This window comes from Lycium ferocissimum, chromosome 6, assembly GCF_029784015.1.
Source record: "Lycium ferocissimum isolate CSIRO_LF1 chromosome 6, AGI_CSIRO_Lferr_CH_V1, whole genome shotgun sequence".
In the NCBI taxonomy this organism is placed as follows: Eukaryota; Viridiplantae; Streptophyta; class Magnoliopsida; order Solanales; family Solanaceae; genus Lycium; species Lycium ferocissimum.
The window spans coordinates 58,782,148-58,799,431 of record NC_081347.1 but is presented as its reverse complement, the minus strand read 5'-3'; positions in this window follow the sequence as shown (position 1 = coordinate 58,799,431).

Genomic DNA, 17,284 nt, shown 5'->3' with positions numbered 1-17,284 from the left:
TTTATATCTGTGAAAATATATAAATTTAGTCTAAAAGTATTTAATTTATCTTAATTACCTATTGGTCTATAATATTTTTCACCGTCATCATTCATCTCAAATATGTTCTTATTTGAAACGGCTAATCATCTTGTTTCTGACAATTGCTACGGTGGAACCACGTAAACAAATGAAAGAACCAAATTTACCTACGGAAAGAGATACGAATATATCTTGAAAATGCGTGTTGAGATTATTGAGTACGGAGAATTAAAATGGTCCCATGCCAGACAATAGTTTTATTAAAATCCTTTTTTTGTTGTTATTGTAAAATAAACGTAATATGAAATAAAATATAGATTAAAAATGTAAAGAGAGAGAGTTTTTGTTTTTTCTTCGGGCGTGTCTTTATTTGACGAAGACTCCGCTATTTATAAGATACAAAATACATAGGTCACAGCTCACAAGTACTAGGTGATGACTAGGGGTGTATAAAGCAAATCGATAAACCGCATCAAATCGATAATTCGAATCAAATCGAAAAAAAAAATTTGACTAGTGATTTGGTTTGACTTGATTTGGTTTTAAAAAAAAAATACGAACATTATTGGTTTGATTTGATTTTAACTAAAAAAAATCAAACCGAATCAAACCAACCCGACATTACATTTATAAGATTTCAAACATATTTTATACATAAAAATATTAATTTATAAATGTTTCTTTAACTTTTTCATAGTTTTTTATCTTTTAACATATTATTTCAAGCTTGGAATAAGAACTTTGAATGACCCAATAAGTTTTATAGCCCAATGATATTAGTAACTCAAATAAAACTCAACAAAAATCAAATCAATACTAATGCTAACAAAAGAAATTCATATCTATCACTGGAATGACAATAATTTCGATATCTATTCTTTAGATTTATATTAGTTTAGAAAGTGAAAATCCATAACTTAATTTTATTTTTTTATTTAATATCTAGTCAAGTAATTAATACTAATTAGCCGTACTTATTTTAGCATGACTGAGTACTTTTACATTATGATCATTTTATTTTACGCAATTTCATTAATTTTTTTCATTGAATATTTTAGTACAATCTCTCATCATATTTTGTGTTATTTTCTTAATAAATATCTTAATTAGATAGTCGTATCTTAATAGGACTAAAGAAATATTTAAACTACAAGTTATATGTTTTGTATGAAGACTTTACCGGAAAAAACCCGAAAACCCCGAGCAACCCGAAAAAATCGAGAAAACCCGACTTTTGTTGGTTTGGTTTGGTTTAAAGATTTAAAAACCCGATGCAATTGGTTTGGTTTGGTCTTTAAAAAATCCGAACTAACCCGAACCATGTACACCCCTAGTGATGACTTAACTAAATACATGTATATCAAATGATTCGTGGAATAAGATGCACTCCCTCCGTTCACTTTCACTTGTCTACTGTATTAAAATAAATTATCAATTTTACACCGTTTATTGACCAAATGAAGAACATTAGCCAAGCATCATGAAGAGCCCAACAAATTATTTAGGCATGTGAGGATGTTATATCCTCATCAGCCTAATATCCTCAATCAAACGGTCCAAATCTTGGTATGATGAGCCATCTTCACTGACACTTGCTATTGCCAAACTGCTCATATGTTTAGCCCTTTTCAAAAATTCAATTTTCCTTACCTCCATCACTTCTCTCACCAATCACCATCCTCTCAATTGTGTCTCTATCACATCGCCTTTCATGTCTAACGCTATCTTCCACACTTCCCCAACATACCTACTATTTACTATTTTATGTAAAATATACATTTAATATATGTCATCTATATTAAATAACGATGGCGTTTATATAATATAAATATTCCACTAATTATATATCATATATACTGTTTATATTTTATTATATCAAATATATGGATAGCATATATTCAATATAATACAAGTAACTAAACAAAATCTATTAAACATACTATTCAAATATGTACAACATATTTGATATATACAACTAATATATAGTTTATCGTATATATCTTTGGAATAGAAAATACAAACTACTAATCAAATTTGTAATATGTTAAAATAATATATATAATATCCAAATTCGAATTTTTAAAAAAATTGCAATTATTAAAACAAAAAATAAGATGCTAGAAAAAAGAAGGGTAAAAGAAAGGGCAACTTCCATAAATGACTACATTTTGAGTGGGGGGGGGGGGGGGGGGGGGGGGTGGTTTTAGGCAGAACTATACTTTTGTTAATTACATTTCGTAACTGCAGTAGATTGTATTCAAAATTCGGCTGAGCCAGATTTCGCTGTATTCAAGTCAGATTTCGATTTATTCAAGTCAGATGTATTCAACTAAGTTGTATTCAAGTCAAATATATTCAACTCAACTGTATTCATTTATAGCTACTTTTACACTGTATTCACTTTATTATATTTAAAATTGGTTGTATACAAAAAAATATCCTTCAAAATACAAGCAAAAAATACACAAAGAAACATTGTATTTTACACTAAAAAATTAACGAATACACTCAAAATACTAAATACAAGAAATAAAACACACCCCCAAACACTAAATTTTGGCTAAAAATTTAACGAATACACTCAAATACTGAATACAAGAAATAAAATACACCCCAAACACTGGATTGTACGCTAAAAAATTAACGAATACACTCAAATGTACACCTCCATCTCAGATACAAGAAAATAAAATACACTCCGATTTGAAATACAAAAAAATAAAAAGCTCAGATCTGAGCCGGCACGCCGGAAAACGACCGGATCTGGAGACGACGGCGGCAGTGGAGGAGAGTGTACTTATAAGTGTATTTTGGAGATACACTCTTTTTTAAATGGTGTTTTGGTTCGGATCGAGATACACTTCCCGCTCGTATACCGAGATACACTCTATTTTCGTGGTGACTGCTCCAGTTCACCGGAGCCAGAAGCTCCTCGCCGGAGCAGCGAAGAAGACGAAGGAGAGAACAGAGCAAGGGTGGATGTTGTGGTGGCGATTGGTCGAAGCTGCTCTTCGTGGTGACTGCTCCTCGTCGGAGCATCTAAGAAGACGGCTGATAGAGAGAGGCGAGAGGGGTGTGAGACAACGGAGAGAGAGAGGCGATAGAGGAGAGAGAAAATGTAGAAAAATGGGAGGCGATTGTGAGAGAATAGAGAGAAAATAGTTTTTAATACTAAATACAACATAATTTTACTGTACGAGTTACCTTGTGTGATTGACATACAAGATTTAGCTATGAGATGTAATTTGGGAAAAGTATAGCTACTAAATATAAATAAGGCCTAATGTTCTCTATACAATGGGAAAAAGATTGCTGGTATTAAAAGAAAATAAGAACGGAAAAGATTAGGAAAAAAAAAAAAAAACGTCTTTTAGTCAATTGTTATTAGCATTTTTTGAGGAATTAGTTGAGGAAAAAGGGAGTTATATTTATGGTAGATATCTTTTTTTTTTCTCTTTTAATAGGGTTATGTTAATATTGTAAAAGATCTTTTTTTAGGTCTTTAATAGGAGTTATGTTAATATGGTAAATATTATTTGGCTATAATTGATACAATCAATCTTATGCTAAAAATTAGCAATATCAATTTTAAGATTGCACGTAACTTCCTCAATTTAGTTCAATGAATAAATAGCACAGATACATAAAATCAAAAGATAAAGTGATAGGCCCTGGCCCAATTTGGAATCAAAGAATTCGGCATTTGTAGCTTTCAATCACAGCCATAACAGCACAGTCAGCTACTAGGGCATCCAATAGACAGTATACAAATCACAATCTCTAGGAAAAAGAATAGACAAGACGAAGAAATTTCATGTCACGCTTATATAGAAAAGAAAAAATTGATTTCTACCTCGATATCCGGTATCAGCTTTAGATTTCAACTAATTCAAATCCGTGCACCATTTTGAATGTAAAATGTTCCCTAACAAAGATGATCCTTACTATTCCTAAGGCTTGGGCAAATACCTAAAAAATGTAGTAAGTTTTTATTTTGTTCATGATTTATCTTAGAGTTAAATTAACTTACTTGGTGCAAATACTGCGTGTGATCATTTTTTTCGTGGACAAACTATTATGATCTGTAGATATCTACAATGTCAAATATGAGGAATTATTTCAGCAATGTGCAATTAGTTTATGAGTGAGAGTTTTCTAATACTACTAAATAAGTTAATGAATTATCGTAATCAGCTGTGACACTTCTTTTAATGACGAAGTAGACCTTTTTCTAATTGAAGGAGATGCTTTTGCTGTGTCTTAAGGACAAGAAGTGGCCTATGGTTCTACATAGATAGAGACTGTTAGTATGGACCTAGCATTTTAAGCTTCCAAAAGCCATTGACTCTCCCATAAATATTCCATCAACAACCCCCCCCCCCCCCCCAAAACCCCACATCTTTTTTTTGTGATAATCGCGGTGTCCGGCCATTTTGTTCTAATGCTCGACTAATTAATAGGATACTTATCACATCCCACCAACAATAGGTACCATGTAACTCTATCCACAAAGGTTAGGACAAATGGAAAGAATCAGTGGCGTACGCAAGATCTTTCGTAAGTGATGTCACATTTTATAACGAAAAAAATAAAACAAAACACTATAACATTATATTAAAAAACATCTAAATAAAACAATTCAAGTATATTACTACAATTCTTCTCAATGAGTTTTTTTTTCTTTAATGTATTTAAAATAACCTCATCAAAAATAATATTAAATAATAATAATAATACTTTATGTTAATAATAGTTTATGTATATATGGCATTAGCTGTACATGTAATTGTTTGTAGATGAGAAGCAAGTATTTTAAAATACAAAATGAGACAGCACAGGTTCGAACTCGCGTCATCAAGCTTTAAATCCGAACGCCTGACCAAATGAGCTACATAGCTCACCGTGTCTAGCAGTGTAATTTATTTGCATTTTATGCATTTTGTTCTGCGTTGCATTTTGTTTTGCATTTAGATATTTCGTAAAATTTTCCGACGAAACAGTGTCACGTGACACCCCTCGGGCTAAGGTAAATTCGCCCCTGGAAAGAATCACCTAGTGTTTTATCTCTACTGAGATTTAAACCTAAGATCTGATCATGGTGCTCAACTCACTTCATTGACCACTAGGTCACACCATTGAGTGCATTCTCCCATTCTAATTAATTAGTTGATATTGTTTTTTTAATTTTATTTTAAGAAAATGACATATTTTTATATTTGAAAGCAATTTAATTTTAAACTTTCAATTTTATCCATAAAAAAAATAAAAAATTACCATCTCAGTCCGAGCTCGTCGTACAAGGCTTGTCTAGTGCGATTTACATCTTCTATGTTGTTTGCAGGCAATTGTACTGGAAACAGATTTTACCCTAAGCGCACCCAAAGAATAGCGACTGCGAGTTCTAAAGTTACCAACAAAAAGAAGGAAGTTTAAGGTCATACAAGTGTGTTTAAGTTCGTAAGTTTAAAATATCTTAAAGCCAAACAAATATTGGAGCATACTTAAAACCATAGGCTTCGGTATCTTTAATCTTAATTTCTTAAACTTACATGCCGAGTCAAACTACATTGTATCTAAAGAAATAGGGAATGCCATCTTACAACCACCTTTGGTCCTTGATAGCCTTTGATCGGTTATTGGCTAGAGTCCGCAACTTAAATGACCCAAAAAGTGGGTTTGTGGACCAAAATAACGGCAAAAAAAAAAAAGTGACAAAAGTACCTTTTGTGCACTAATTTAGTCCGCTATAAGACTTAACCGTAACATTTACTGTTAAGTTCTATTGCGCCCTAATTTAGTGCGCAATAGGGGTTCAATAAAACGCCCCACGTCTTCCCCAACCGATCGGTCTCCCCATGTTTTTTTTTTAAAAAAAAAACGTCATTAAAGCACAAAAACCCGAGGTCCCACATTCAAAAAACATCATTTTCGTGTTATTTTTTAATCCGAAAGTCAATATTCTTGATATATTCAAGTCAAGGAACAAGTTTCAAAGCTTGAATTTCGAAATAAAGCGGCGTAGAACTCGATTTCAAAAACTCAAAAACAATCTTTAATCTAGGCATTTTACTATGAATTTTCTATTACATTGTTAAATATATTATTATCCTAAGCATGATTAATGTTTAATAGTTGCTAATTTCGAGAAAAAAAAAATATTACCCCAAAAAACAGCGCGCAATAGGGCTGTCCAGTGGGTTTTTTTTCAATTTTTTTAATTATTTTTGTTAATTATTTGTTAATTGTTTGATTAGCTAATTTTTAATTATTTTTTAATGATATGTTAATCTTTAATTATTTGCTAATTGTTTGATTAGCTAATTTTTAATTATTTGATAATGATATGCTAATCTTTAATTTTTTGTTAATGATTTATTAATTGTTTGATTATAGGAAAATATACAGATCTCCTAATAATATCTTTATTTGTTAATTTATTTATTTTTAAAATTGTTTAATCCATGTTAATGATTAATGTGCTAATTAGTTATCTAATTTTACGTGTTAATCTAATTTTATTTGCTAATTAGTTATCTAATTTTATGTTCTAATTAGTTATCTAATTTATGTATTAATATGCTAATAAGTGGTCTAATTAATTATCAATTGTTAATTAAAAACAGTTAAACCTTAATATCCTTAATATTATATTTGTTAGTTAATTGTAGTTAATCCTTCGTTTAGGATTGAACATCCTTAGTTTAAGATTAAAAATATCATTAATATAATATTAGTTAGTTAATTGTAGTTAGTATAATTATTAATTCGCAAATTTAAATAGTTAATATAATTTTCCGTTAAAGGATTAGTGAGTTAGTATAATTTTTCGATAAAGGATTACATAATTAATATTACATTTTAATGATTAATTAAAATTATTAGTACAGATATGGCACCTCTATGGATCCCAACCCTCTTCATCCAAGGCCCTTCGATGCATCAGTACTTTATCTACAGGCTATTCATAGGTCCCAGCTATTATGAGATGGGGAGATACATTCTAGTACATTGTTCCGTCCCCGTAAGATAGAACATGCGTGGGATTTTGTGGGGGCTCTGCCCCTATGTCGTCGCGTATTAGATATACTTTATTAGGGCGGTATCTACCATTGCGTTGCTGTTGGTCGAGTACAGCATGATAGGGCTCTTGTGACGACCATGATTGAGCGATGGCGACCGGAGACCCACACATTTCATCTCCGTGCTGGTGAGGCCACTATCACGCTTGAGGATGTGGAGGTCATATATGGTCTACGGGTATATGGACGCCCATTATATATTGAGGAGCCTCACAGCTCAGATGGTATCGACAGGAGTTGACCAGGCTCACTGATTTCGTGCCGGAGGAGCGTGATTTCTGGGGACAGACTTGGGTGTCGTTGGTTTCCCTCTGTACTCACTTGCACCTTACAGACATCCAGCATCCTATTACAGAGGACACACCTCAGGCGGAGGTCGATCGTCGTGTCCGTCTATACTTATTCATCATATTCGGGGGCATCTTGTTCCCGAACATATCGGATTCCCATGTGAGCTTACGATATTTGCTATATATGGAGGATCTGGACGAGTTAGGATGTTATAGTTGGGGAGTTTTTGCTCTGACTTACCTGTATCGATCACTATGTCGAGCGTCCGTGGGCAAGCATCCAGATGTTGGCTGATTTCACGCGTTCCTCCAGGTAATATATTTAAAAGTGTGTAATTTTATTCTAAATATAGCTTTTTGAAACAATGACTAATAATTTTTTTTAATTTTATTCTAAATATAGCTTTTTGAATCGATGACTAATAAAACATTTCTTTAATAACCCTTTTAGATATAGGTGTAGTCTAGGATGAGGCTTTTTCAGCCCGTAGCTGCGCACCCTCAGCCTGACTTTATTGCTGAGGGCATGCCCTACACGAGGAGATGGACGGAAGGCGTAATCTGAGATGTGGATACGCACCACAGACTTCTTCCGTTCAGGGATCAGCTAGATCGTATGACGACGGACATGGTAGGTTATTATCTTTTTTTTTTTTTTTTTTTACTATTTTTGTCTTGTATTGTTTAGTGATTCATTTTTTTTATATAGTTTTTTATATGAAGGCCGTTGTTGACACCTAATTTTTGACATCCCATAATGTATTCTAATTACTCAAAGGACTTGAATATTAAAGGGGTAATATATGTCTTTCTTTTTAGAAAATCAGAATGATTTCATAAACTGTGCAGATAATATTTTACCTTTATTGTTTGGTAAAATAATTTCTATAATAAATCATTTGAAAATTATTTCACAAAGAATTAATGATGCATTTTACTAATTTCAAACACAAAAATAGTATAAAGTAGCTATTTACTTAACTGTGCAATTATCAAAAATTAATCAGCAAATATCTACCCCATTTTAATTCAAGGAAAATTGATTTGATTGAAGTAAATAATCATTTTACCCCCAAAATTGTATTTCTGCATACTCCATTATAATAAATTTAATGATTAATTATGGCTATATTTGTAAATTGTTTATTATATGTTTAATTATGGCTGCAATTGAATCAATTAGTTAGTCAAATAGGGCTACGATTGAAAATAGCAAATTAATTAGTCAAACAGGGCTACGATTGAAAATAACAAATTCATGCTTTAATTCAATTAATGTCAGGCCTGTAAATTTGATTTTGTGAATTGTTTTTTAAAGTTAATTGATTATTTAGTTTAAATTAAAATGCTTAGTAATTAATCCCTTTAAATTTTTTGCCTACTCATTAATTTGCATATTTCGTCCCTTACACACACACACACACACACATATATATATATATATATATGGGGCCTGCCCCTTCTTTTTTCAAATGGACCGAGTCCAGCCCATTAAGGCCGACCCGACCCAAGTCTGGGTTTAAAGGGGTAAAACCCCTTACTCTTTCTCATTTTTCACAAGCCAAACGACCCTTAGCATGAGAAGGGTTTTCCTCTTGAGGAAACCCTAGCTGCCATGGCAATCCTCGTCTCTCTCCTTGTCATCTATGCCAAATCTAGCAAAGATGAGGGTCCACCTAGGTTTTACAGTTGTAAGATTGGTCGAGAATGGCAAGAGCATTAAATGCTCTGCCATTTCTCACCTATCACCACCCAAAGGTTCACCCCAAACACAGTATAGTTCCCTTTTCTGTTTGCCTTTTGCGAAACAACGGTCAAAAGCTCTGAAATTCCTTAATGGTTTTTGTTTGCATGTGTTTGAATATCGACTTTTCATTGGTTCTTCGAGAACCACTCGGATTGACCTTGAGTAGGTCAAATCTGACCGTTAAATCGTTGGTATGTTTGTTTCCTAGTCATTAGATATGGTGCTGAGAAAAGCAAACTTCAGATTTGCTATACTCCGATATCGTTTGGGACTAGGGTTGGAGAAATCTGGGAGTCCTATATAAAGAACCCCAATTCTACCCCAAAAAAAAAAAAAAAAAGAGGAGGAGAGGGCCGCAATCTAAAAAATCTCACTTTTGCAAAGGAACTCGAAATACTTGGGGTTTTGAAATATTCGAGACCCTTAATTTTTTGAGTTCGAGTTTAAGTTTAAAATTTTAGTTTTTATATTCTTGTGTGGTAAATATAGGTTAATTTGAGATTTTGGGGAGAGCATTAGAATTCTTCCAAGTTCCATTTCGACCTAAGGCTGCATAAAAAGAAGGTAATCTTCCTATCTTAGTATTGTAGTTTCTCTTTATTTTCGTTCTTGTTTAATTTATTGTGTGTGCTAGATTAAGTTTGCTAAGGTAATAGATTATGATTTAATCATGAAATTGCTCTGTCTTTATTCAAGTGATTGCTTAGGGTATATTTAGGTTTGTCTATTGCTGTTTAATTACTACTCATTATGTTTTAGTAAAATTAACTTAAATTTGTCATTTGTTTGAAGACCCATGCCTGTTAGTAATGAGTGAGTTCATTAAGTAATGTCTGATTAGGGTAAGTTAATCTATTTGGTTCACATGATTCTATAAGACTGACGGAAAGCTGTGGAATCCCTTGAACTTGCTCACTGGTTTAAATCATGATATAAACCTGAAAGCTATAGATTGTTGGTCATGCACTGGGTTTGATTTTAGCTAATATGTGTCTTGAATGATTGATTATTCTATAGTAGCCTAACATAATTCCTCTGTCATCAACTTCTTATTGTATTAACTGGTTGTATGTGGTAGTTTGCTATGAAGTTCTTGATTGATATCTGTGACTTAATAAGAACCATAGATGGATTTACTCACTATTTGCAAAGTTATTATGTGATAGTGGCAGATTCATATTAATCCTTAATTGACTATTGATAAAGATTTCAGTTAGATCTCTTAAGTATGATTGAAACAAATATGTGTTTATGTGAAATTTTTCTTTTTTTTCCTGAATAGTATCATGTTAATTTTTTTTTTAGGGATACCTAGTCTAACACTTTTCTAAAAAGAAGAGTGCAACCAAGTATAAAGATGTGGAGGCTCTTGCCTAAGTCTTCAACACTTTCTTTTTATTATTTTTGAAGAAGTCTATTTGTGGCCATATAATTCTGTACAGATTTAAGACTTGGTTAAATAAGTAGTAAGTAAAGTTTATGATATCCACATGAGGTTATATCAAGTGTAGTTATAGGTTGGTAATAAGCCTTCCCTTTTTAATAATTTAGGTTGAGTCTATAGTTTGTTTGGGTTGTTTGCACAACCAGTTGGGACTTGTTGTGATTCATAGCCATACTGGTGCCTTGATTGAAAAATAATGACGTTCAAAAAGAGGTTATTTACGCCTATTAGCTACAAAATGGTCCACTTAGGTCCAGAATTTGTTTCAAAAACTTAGTTTCCATTTTGCTCTCACTAAATGATTAATTTGAAAGTTGACTTGGGTATTTTGAAACTGTACAGTTGAATCAAATGTAAAACTGTCTAGACCTTTGATGGGCTTGCTACATAAATAGAATGGGTTAATTTGAGTAGGGTATAATTTGATAAACACTCTGTTTGATCTTTTGTCTGTCTGTGGTAGTGTCACTTGTTCATTCAAGATTTAATGGATTATTTTGGAGTATCTGCTATAGTCTAGAAATTCATATGAGTATTTGATATAAATGTTGGTTCATGAAAGCCTTCTATAGCTATACTAAGTCTATTTCTTAAAACCTCTAAAGGGAGAGATATTGCTGGTTCTGATAATTAGTTTTCTACACTTGAAGTTGATTGGGAAAGCCATTTGATAATTTGCCTTAATTCACAATTCAGACAGCTGGTTATATGGTCATGACTGTCTACTTTTTTTTCTGAATTATCTATAAGAGATTTGCTTAAATATTGATCAAATGTGACTTTGCATACTGTTTGTCCTTGTGTAGTCATGGATTATGTCTATTTGTCTTGACTGTGTGACAAGGTGCTGTAATAATGTGCCTAATCTTGTTTCAAGTTCTAATAATGCTTAAACTACAGCCTATTAGATACTTAGTTAATATACTCAAAATTTATGTTAAGAAGCAGTTTGGGGTACTAATTAAGTATACATGTCTTTTTGTAGTATACTATAACTAAGCACATAAATGAAGAGGTGATTTAGCACTTGGGGATTAAGCTTAAGCTTTCCCTGATGTCTACCATGCCTGATGTTCACAGAAATCCCTTGGATCTTGTGTGACATCAGGAATAAGAAGGTGAAAGTTTTCCCTTTTTTGTGCTACTTTACCATCTCCATGGGTGTGTATATCCATGGTATATTAGCTGGAAAGTATGTATATTTTACTTTGTGGGCAAATGATTTTATAAGTTGTTTCATTCTATTTGTATATTTGGGCCTGTCTCTCTTGTTTGCTTCAGCCCATGGGAGTTGATGTCTCTCTAGTCAAATTTTCTTTAAGTAGGGTGAATATTTTTTGTATATGACTTAATTGTGCTACATGTTTCTTTATTTAAATGCAGATTTTGTTTAGATACTTTCTAATTCGTGCCTCCTTTTTCTTTGCTTGCATGAAATCCCATTATTTGGGACATTCCTATTGCGTAAACTCGTTGGGCCAAAGGCCCAATATCCCCTTTGATCGTGTCCGTGGAGAAATAATAAAAAGGGAAGAGTATATATATTTGAAGGCCCAGCCAATGGGTGAAAATGGCACTGATGGGCTTGGGTAAGCCTATCAGTTTGAAAGAAATACACTTCTCCCTCTCTTAACTCTATTTGTATATGTATGTGTTGTCTATTAAACATGCGAAATAGTGGAACCCTTATGCACGTTAGAACTTAGGAAAATACACAGTATTTTAGGAAAGTCGCCTAAAGGTTTCTTTTCAAAACTTGATCACTTTAAGATGGCATAAAACAGAATTTCATAATGTCAAACGGCTGGATTTTTAAACGGTAAAGATTTACTAAAGAGCTAAGCATTTTCAAGATTGGTTAAAATGGTTTTGGACTTTTGGTCCTTAGCAAAATACATTTGGAACCTAATTTGGACCTTAAGCTCATTAACAAAATACCAATTTCTTAAATGGACTTTGATGCATAATTGAACTGAGGATTGATAGATGAAAATGATGCAATAACTTTACTGTTTTTCAAACTTGGGGCTTATCACTTGAAGAAAGACATCAAACGTGGAATATTTTAAAAATGCAAAAGTGGCGAATTTGAGGTTGTTTTCAGTGGATATGAGACTATAAGAAATTTGGGGCTTGAGGTGTAAGATCTGGGCTTATTTGAAAAAATGAATATGGACTAAATGATTTAGACCAAGTTGGCTTTAGGCCTGGTTATGTGGATTATGGTTCAGACTTATTGGGCTTCACTCAAATGGACTTATATATATATATATATATATATATATATATATATATATATATATATATATATATATATATATCAAAATGGGAATATATCCCATATTTTCTTATAAGTATATAAAACCCGTAAATACTAAATACGTTTCGTTAGGACTAGAATAGTAGCGACTCTACTCGGAAGCGATCCTGCGTGTGTCCTAGTCCAGAAACAAAGTGGGTTGAATGTTTATGCGGATTTTTTCTAAATCAAAACCCCTTATTTATAAGGGGATCTTTTGCCGAATTTTTTCTAAAAAGGAGATGATGATGTAAACATGAAAATGCGATACCTTTTTGCCGAAAAACTTTAACACACAAACAAATAAATAAACCTTAAAGTGAAACTCGTAGGTCAACCGTATTCTACGGATCCTTAATACCAGGGTGCTTAAAACCTTCCTTGGGGGATCCTCAGAGCCCTTACCTCGAACTCTGGTGCAAAAGACTTTTTCTCGGTCTGAGAAACTCTTTAAACCCGATTTTTCCTAATTTTCCTTTTGAATAAATTAGGTGGTGACTCTAAAACATTAAATATTCAATTTAGGGCAACAACAACCTTGGATTACTTTTATGCCTTAACCCGCGCAAAAGCGAACCGTAACAGCCGTATGATCAGATTTTGGATCAGTTGCCGGCGTTTTGTAGGGCTGGTGAGCACATGTGGAGGTCGCAGTGTCTGTTGATACACATGGATATCGTTGAGGATCGCGCGCCCCACTACGTCTTCCGACCGTTCGGGCATGTACCGAATATACCTGAGTCAGCTGTTTGGGAGCATGACCGCAATACTAGGGACGTGCGTGCAGTCATCGATGTTGCATTCCGGGCCTTTATACAGGAGCAACTCCATCGTTGGGATCATAGGATGGGGTCTCTAGCAGTAGTCGGACATACGACTTTGATCCTCGAGTACATAAAGTGATACTGTGTCAAGACCCATTTTGCTTAGGCCGTGCGGGCACTTATCTTCCCACCTCGGTAAGTGAACCCCCAACCCAATAATGAATAAATACACGAAAGAATGAATTTAAAATAGCGGAATAGAACAAATACGTAAGTCTCACGATATATCTATATATAAGTAGTAGAAAGTGCGGAAGACAATAAACACCCCCAGGGTCTAGTCTGAATAATACAAGAGCCTCTAAGGAGAATAATACAATCTGGAATACTAATACATAAATGTCTATGTCTCTGAAATAAAAATAGGACATATGATAGGAAGGTCTTCAAGGTCAGCGGATGCCATGCTCACCCTGGAAACTCGAGAGAAAGTTGAAACGTCGATCAGCCACGAGTCACGGAAGTGGAACCGACCTGGTACTCTGCATTCATAAAAGAATGCAGCAAGTGCAGGTCAATAGAAACAACTATACTGGTAGGCATCATCAACCGACTAATCATAGTTAACACAATTTAGATAATAAAGCAGATAAATAAGTAAACCAACCCAATATAAGGCAATGTAATGGAAACCGAGTATCCGTCATCGCCTATGTAAAGCATCTAAACCCAAATATGTCAAGTCTGAATATATCCGATCCAATCCAATCACCAAGCATCTCAATCAAGTCATAATGCAATGCAGTGCAATAATGGTATGAATGAAATGCAATGCCATGCAAATGAGGTGTACACATGTACTCCGGACGGAAATATCGACTTCTCGGTAGCACAACACAGCGTGACTCGCGAAGTCTAAGTACCACCCATCCCGGATCTTTGCCTAACAGACAGACGGGACTCTGGATCTTTGCCCACGGGGGGTTCTCACCGGCACCACCCTGGGGGACCCGCGAAGTCCATGCACTAACAATGATTCTGGGATATCATCGGAATCGGCCATGCAACAACGATGCCCGAATAGATCATCGGACATCGGCCATCTCACAATCACTCAAGTAAAAGAGTCTGTCAAATATCAGTTTCACACAATCAACGATTTTGGAATTGAACCTCGGACATCGGCCTTTTCATAATCACTCAAGTAAAAGAGTTTATCAAATATCAGTTTCATACAATCAATGATTCCAGAATTGATCTTCGGACATCGGCCTTTTCACAATCACTCAAGTAAAAGAGTTTATCAAAATATCATTTTACTCACTCAACGATACCGGATCATCACCGGGTATCGGCCATGCATCATGAATGTGAGAGAATGCATGCAATGCTTATGTTAATCATCAACAATCAGGTTCAATATCACGAGTACCTACAATGGGGTACGCCAACAATGTATCATATCATAATACCAACAGTGGTACGCCAACAACATATCAATATCACATGTATCAACAGGGGGTATGCCAACAACATATCCAAGTACAAATACCAACAACGAGTATGTCAATTCTATCCCAATCAAGACGATAACACAGAATTCAATAGCTACCAACTGCTTATGGCATCAAGCCAGCACAATAGAACAAATAAAGTACACATAACGGGCTGGCTAGTCCCAACACACACATCAAGGCCCAATCTAAGGCAATATCCAACCCGACGTCATTCCCGAAGGTTCACATGCTGTCCCTAACATTATAATCTAAATATGTGCTTCACTATACGAAGTCTCACCAAAGGTAAACCATAACTTACCTGGATGGCCGAACCGCAACACCAACAACTCACTCATTTGCCTTGCCCTTCCGCTGAACCTCAGAACCAAAGTAATCTAAGCATAATCAAATTCTATATTAGAAATCATGAAGAATGATACTAATATTGCTATTATTTCAATTAGGTCAATTCTAACCCTAGAAATTGAGAAAACAGGCCCACGAGGGCAAAATGAAAAATTCGAGAATAAAATACCAAATTAAGTACTAGGTAATCATAACCCAATCACAAATTATTGATTTAACTCAAGGATTAGCCTAATTTCTTATTTCAAGCAAAACTCCCAAATTGGGTATAAACCCTAAGTCTCCAAATCCGAAATTCAACGCTAAAAGTGGAAGATACATGATTAATGAGCTTAGATTAGTCAATATCTAGCATAAACATCACCAATTTATCATTAATAATCCTAGGGACAATGTTCTTCCAAAACCCTCTTTCAACTCCCATCACCATGGGTTTATTAAGGGAATAAAAAAGGGAATCTAACATGATAATGGTTAAAGGGAGAATGAAGAAATGGGTAAGATTTACCTCCAAGATTTTCCTTCAAATATCCTAAAGCGGGCACCAGACACCAGAAAACTCCCACAGTTTCACAATTCGATCCGATTTTTCAACTAGTTCTCGAGGCCATCTGCTTGTACACCATATACCTAGACACACATAAAAACGCGCTACGAACCCGTCCGTGGCCTTGGAATAACCAACAGAGGTCTCGTTGACCGAGTCAACTCCCGATGCCTTAATTCCAATTTCCCAACCCAAGTCCGAAAATGCATCCGAGTGCAATGAGGAACTGAGCCAACCACACACACAAGTTCTAAACGACTATTCAGACCTCTCGGAATCGACAAAAATTTCATAACACCTTTTATGGGTGAAACCTCATGACACCTTTTATGGGTGAAACCTTCAATAGAACCTGGTCACCAATAGCAAACTTTAAATCTCGGACCTTTCGGTCCGCACATATTTTTTGTCGACTCTGAGCTGCCAAAAGCTTGGCCTGAATAGCTCTCACCCTATCAAGGTAATCTCTCAATAGATCCGTGCTCTAAGGTCGAGCCTCGAACCTATTAAACCAACCAATCGGAGATCTACATCTCCTACCATATAAGGCCTCAAAAGGCGCCATGACAATACTCGAATGATAACTGTTATTGTACGTACACTCTACCAAGGGCAAGTACTGATCCCAATGACCACCAAAATTAATAACACATGCTCTCAAGATGTCCTCGAGCACCTGAATGGTCTGCTCGGACTGGCCATCGGTCTGGGGATGGAAAGCTGTACTAAAGTCCAATCGGGTACCCAACTCCTCATGAAATGCCCTCCAGAATCGGAAAGTGAAGATAGTACCTCGATCAGATACAACGGAAATAGGGATCCCATGTAATCTCACAATATCCTGAATATACATTTTAGCTAACTTCTCCGTGGTATAGAAAATCTGAACCGAAACAAAGTGAGCGGACTTAGTCAACCGATCAACCGATCCACTATCACCCAAATAGAATCAAACTTGCCAAATGTCTTCGGAAGACCCGTGACGAAATCCATGGTGATCCTCTCCCACTTCCACTCGGGAATGGGCATCCTTTGAAACACCCCATCGGGTTGCTGGTGCTCATACTTACTTCCTGACAATTCCCTCACTTAGCCCCTAAATCAACTATATCTCTCTTCATACACACCACCAATAGTGCTGCCTCAAGTCACGATACATCTTAGTCGCTCCTGGGTGAATGGAATAGCGAGAGCTATGGGCCTCAGATAAAATCAACTGAGTCAGATC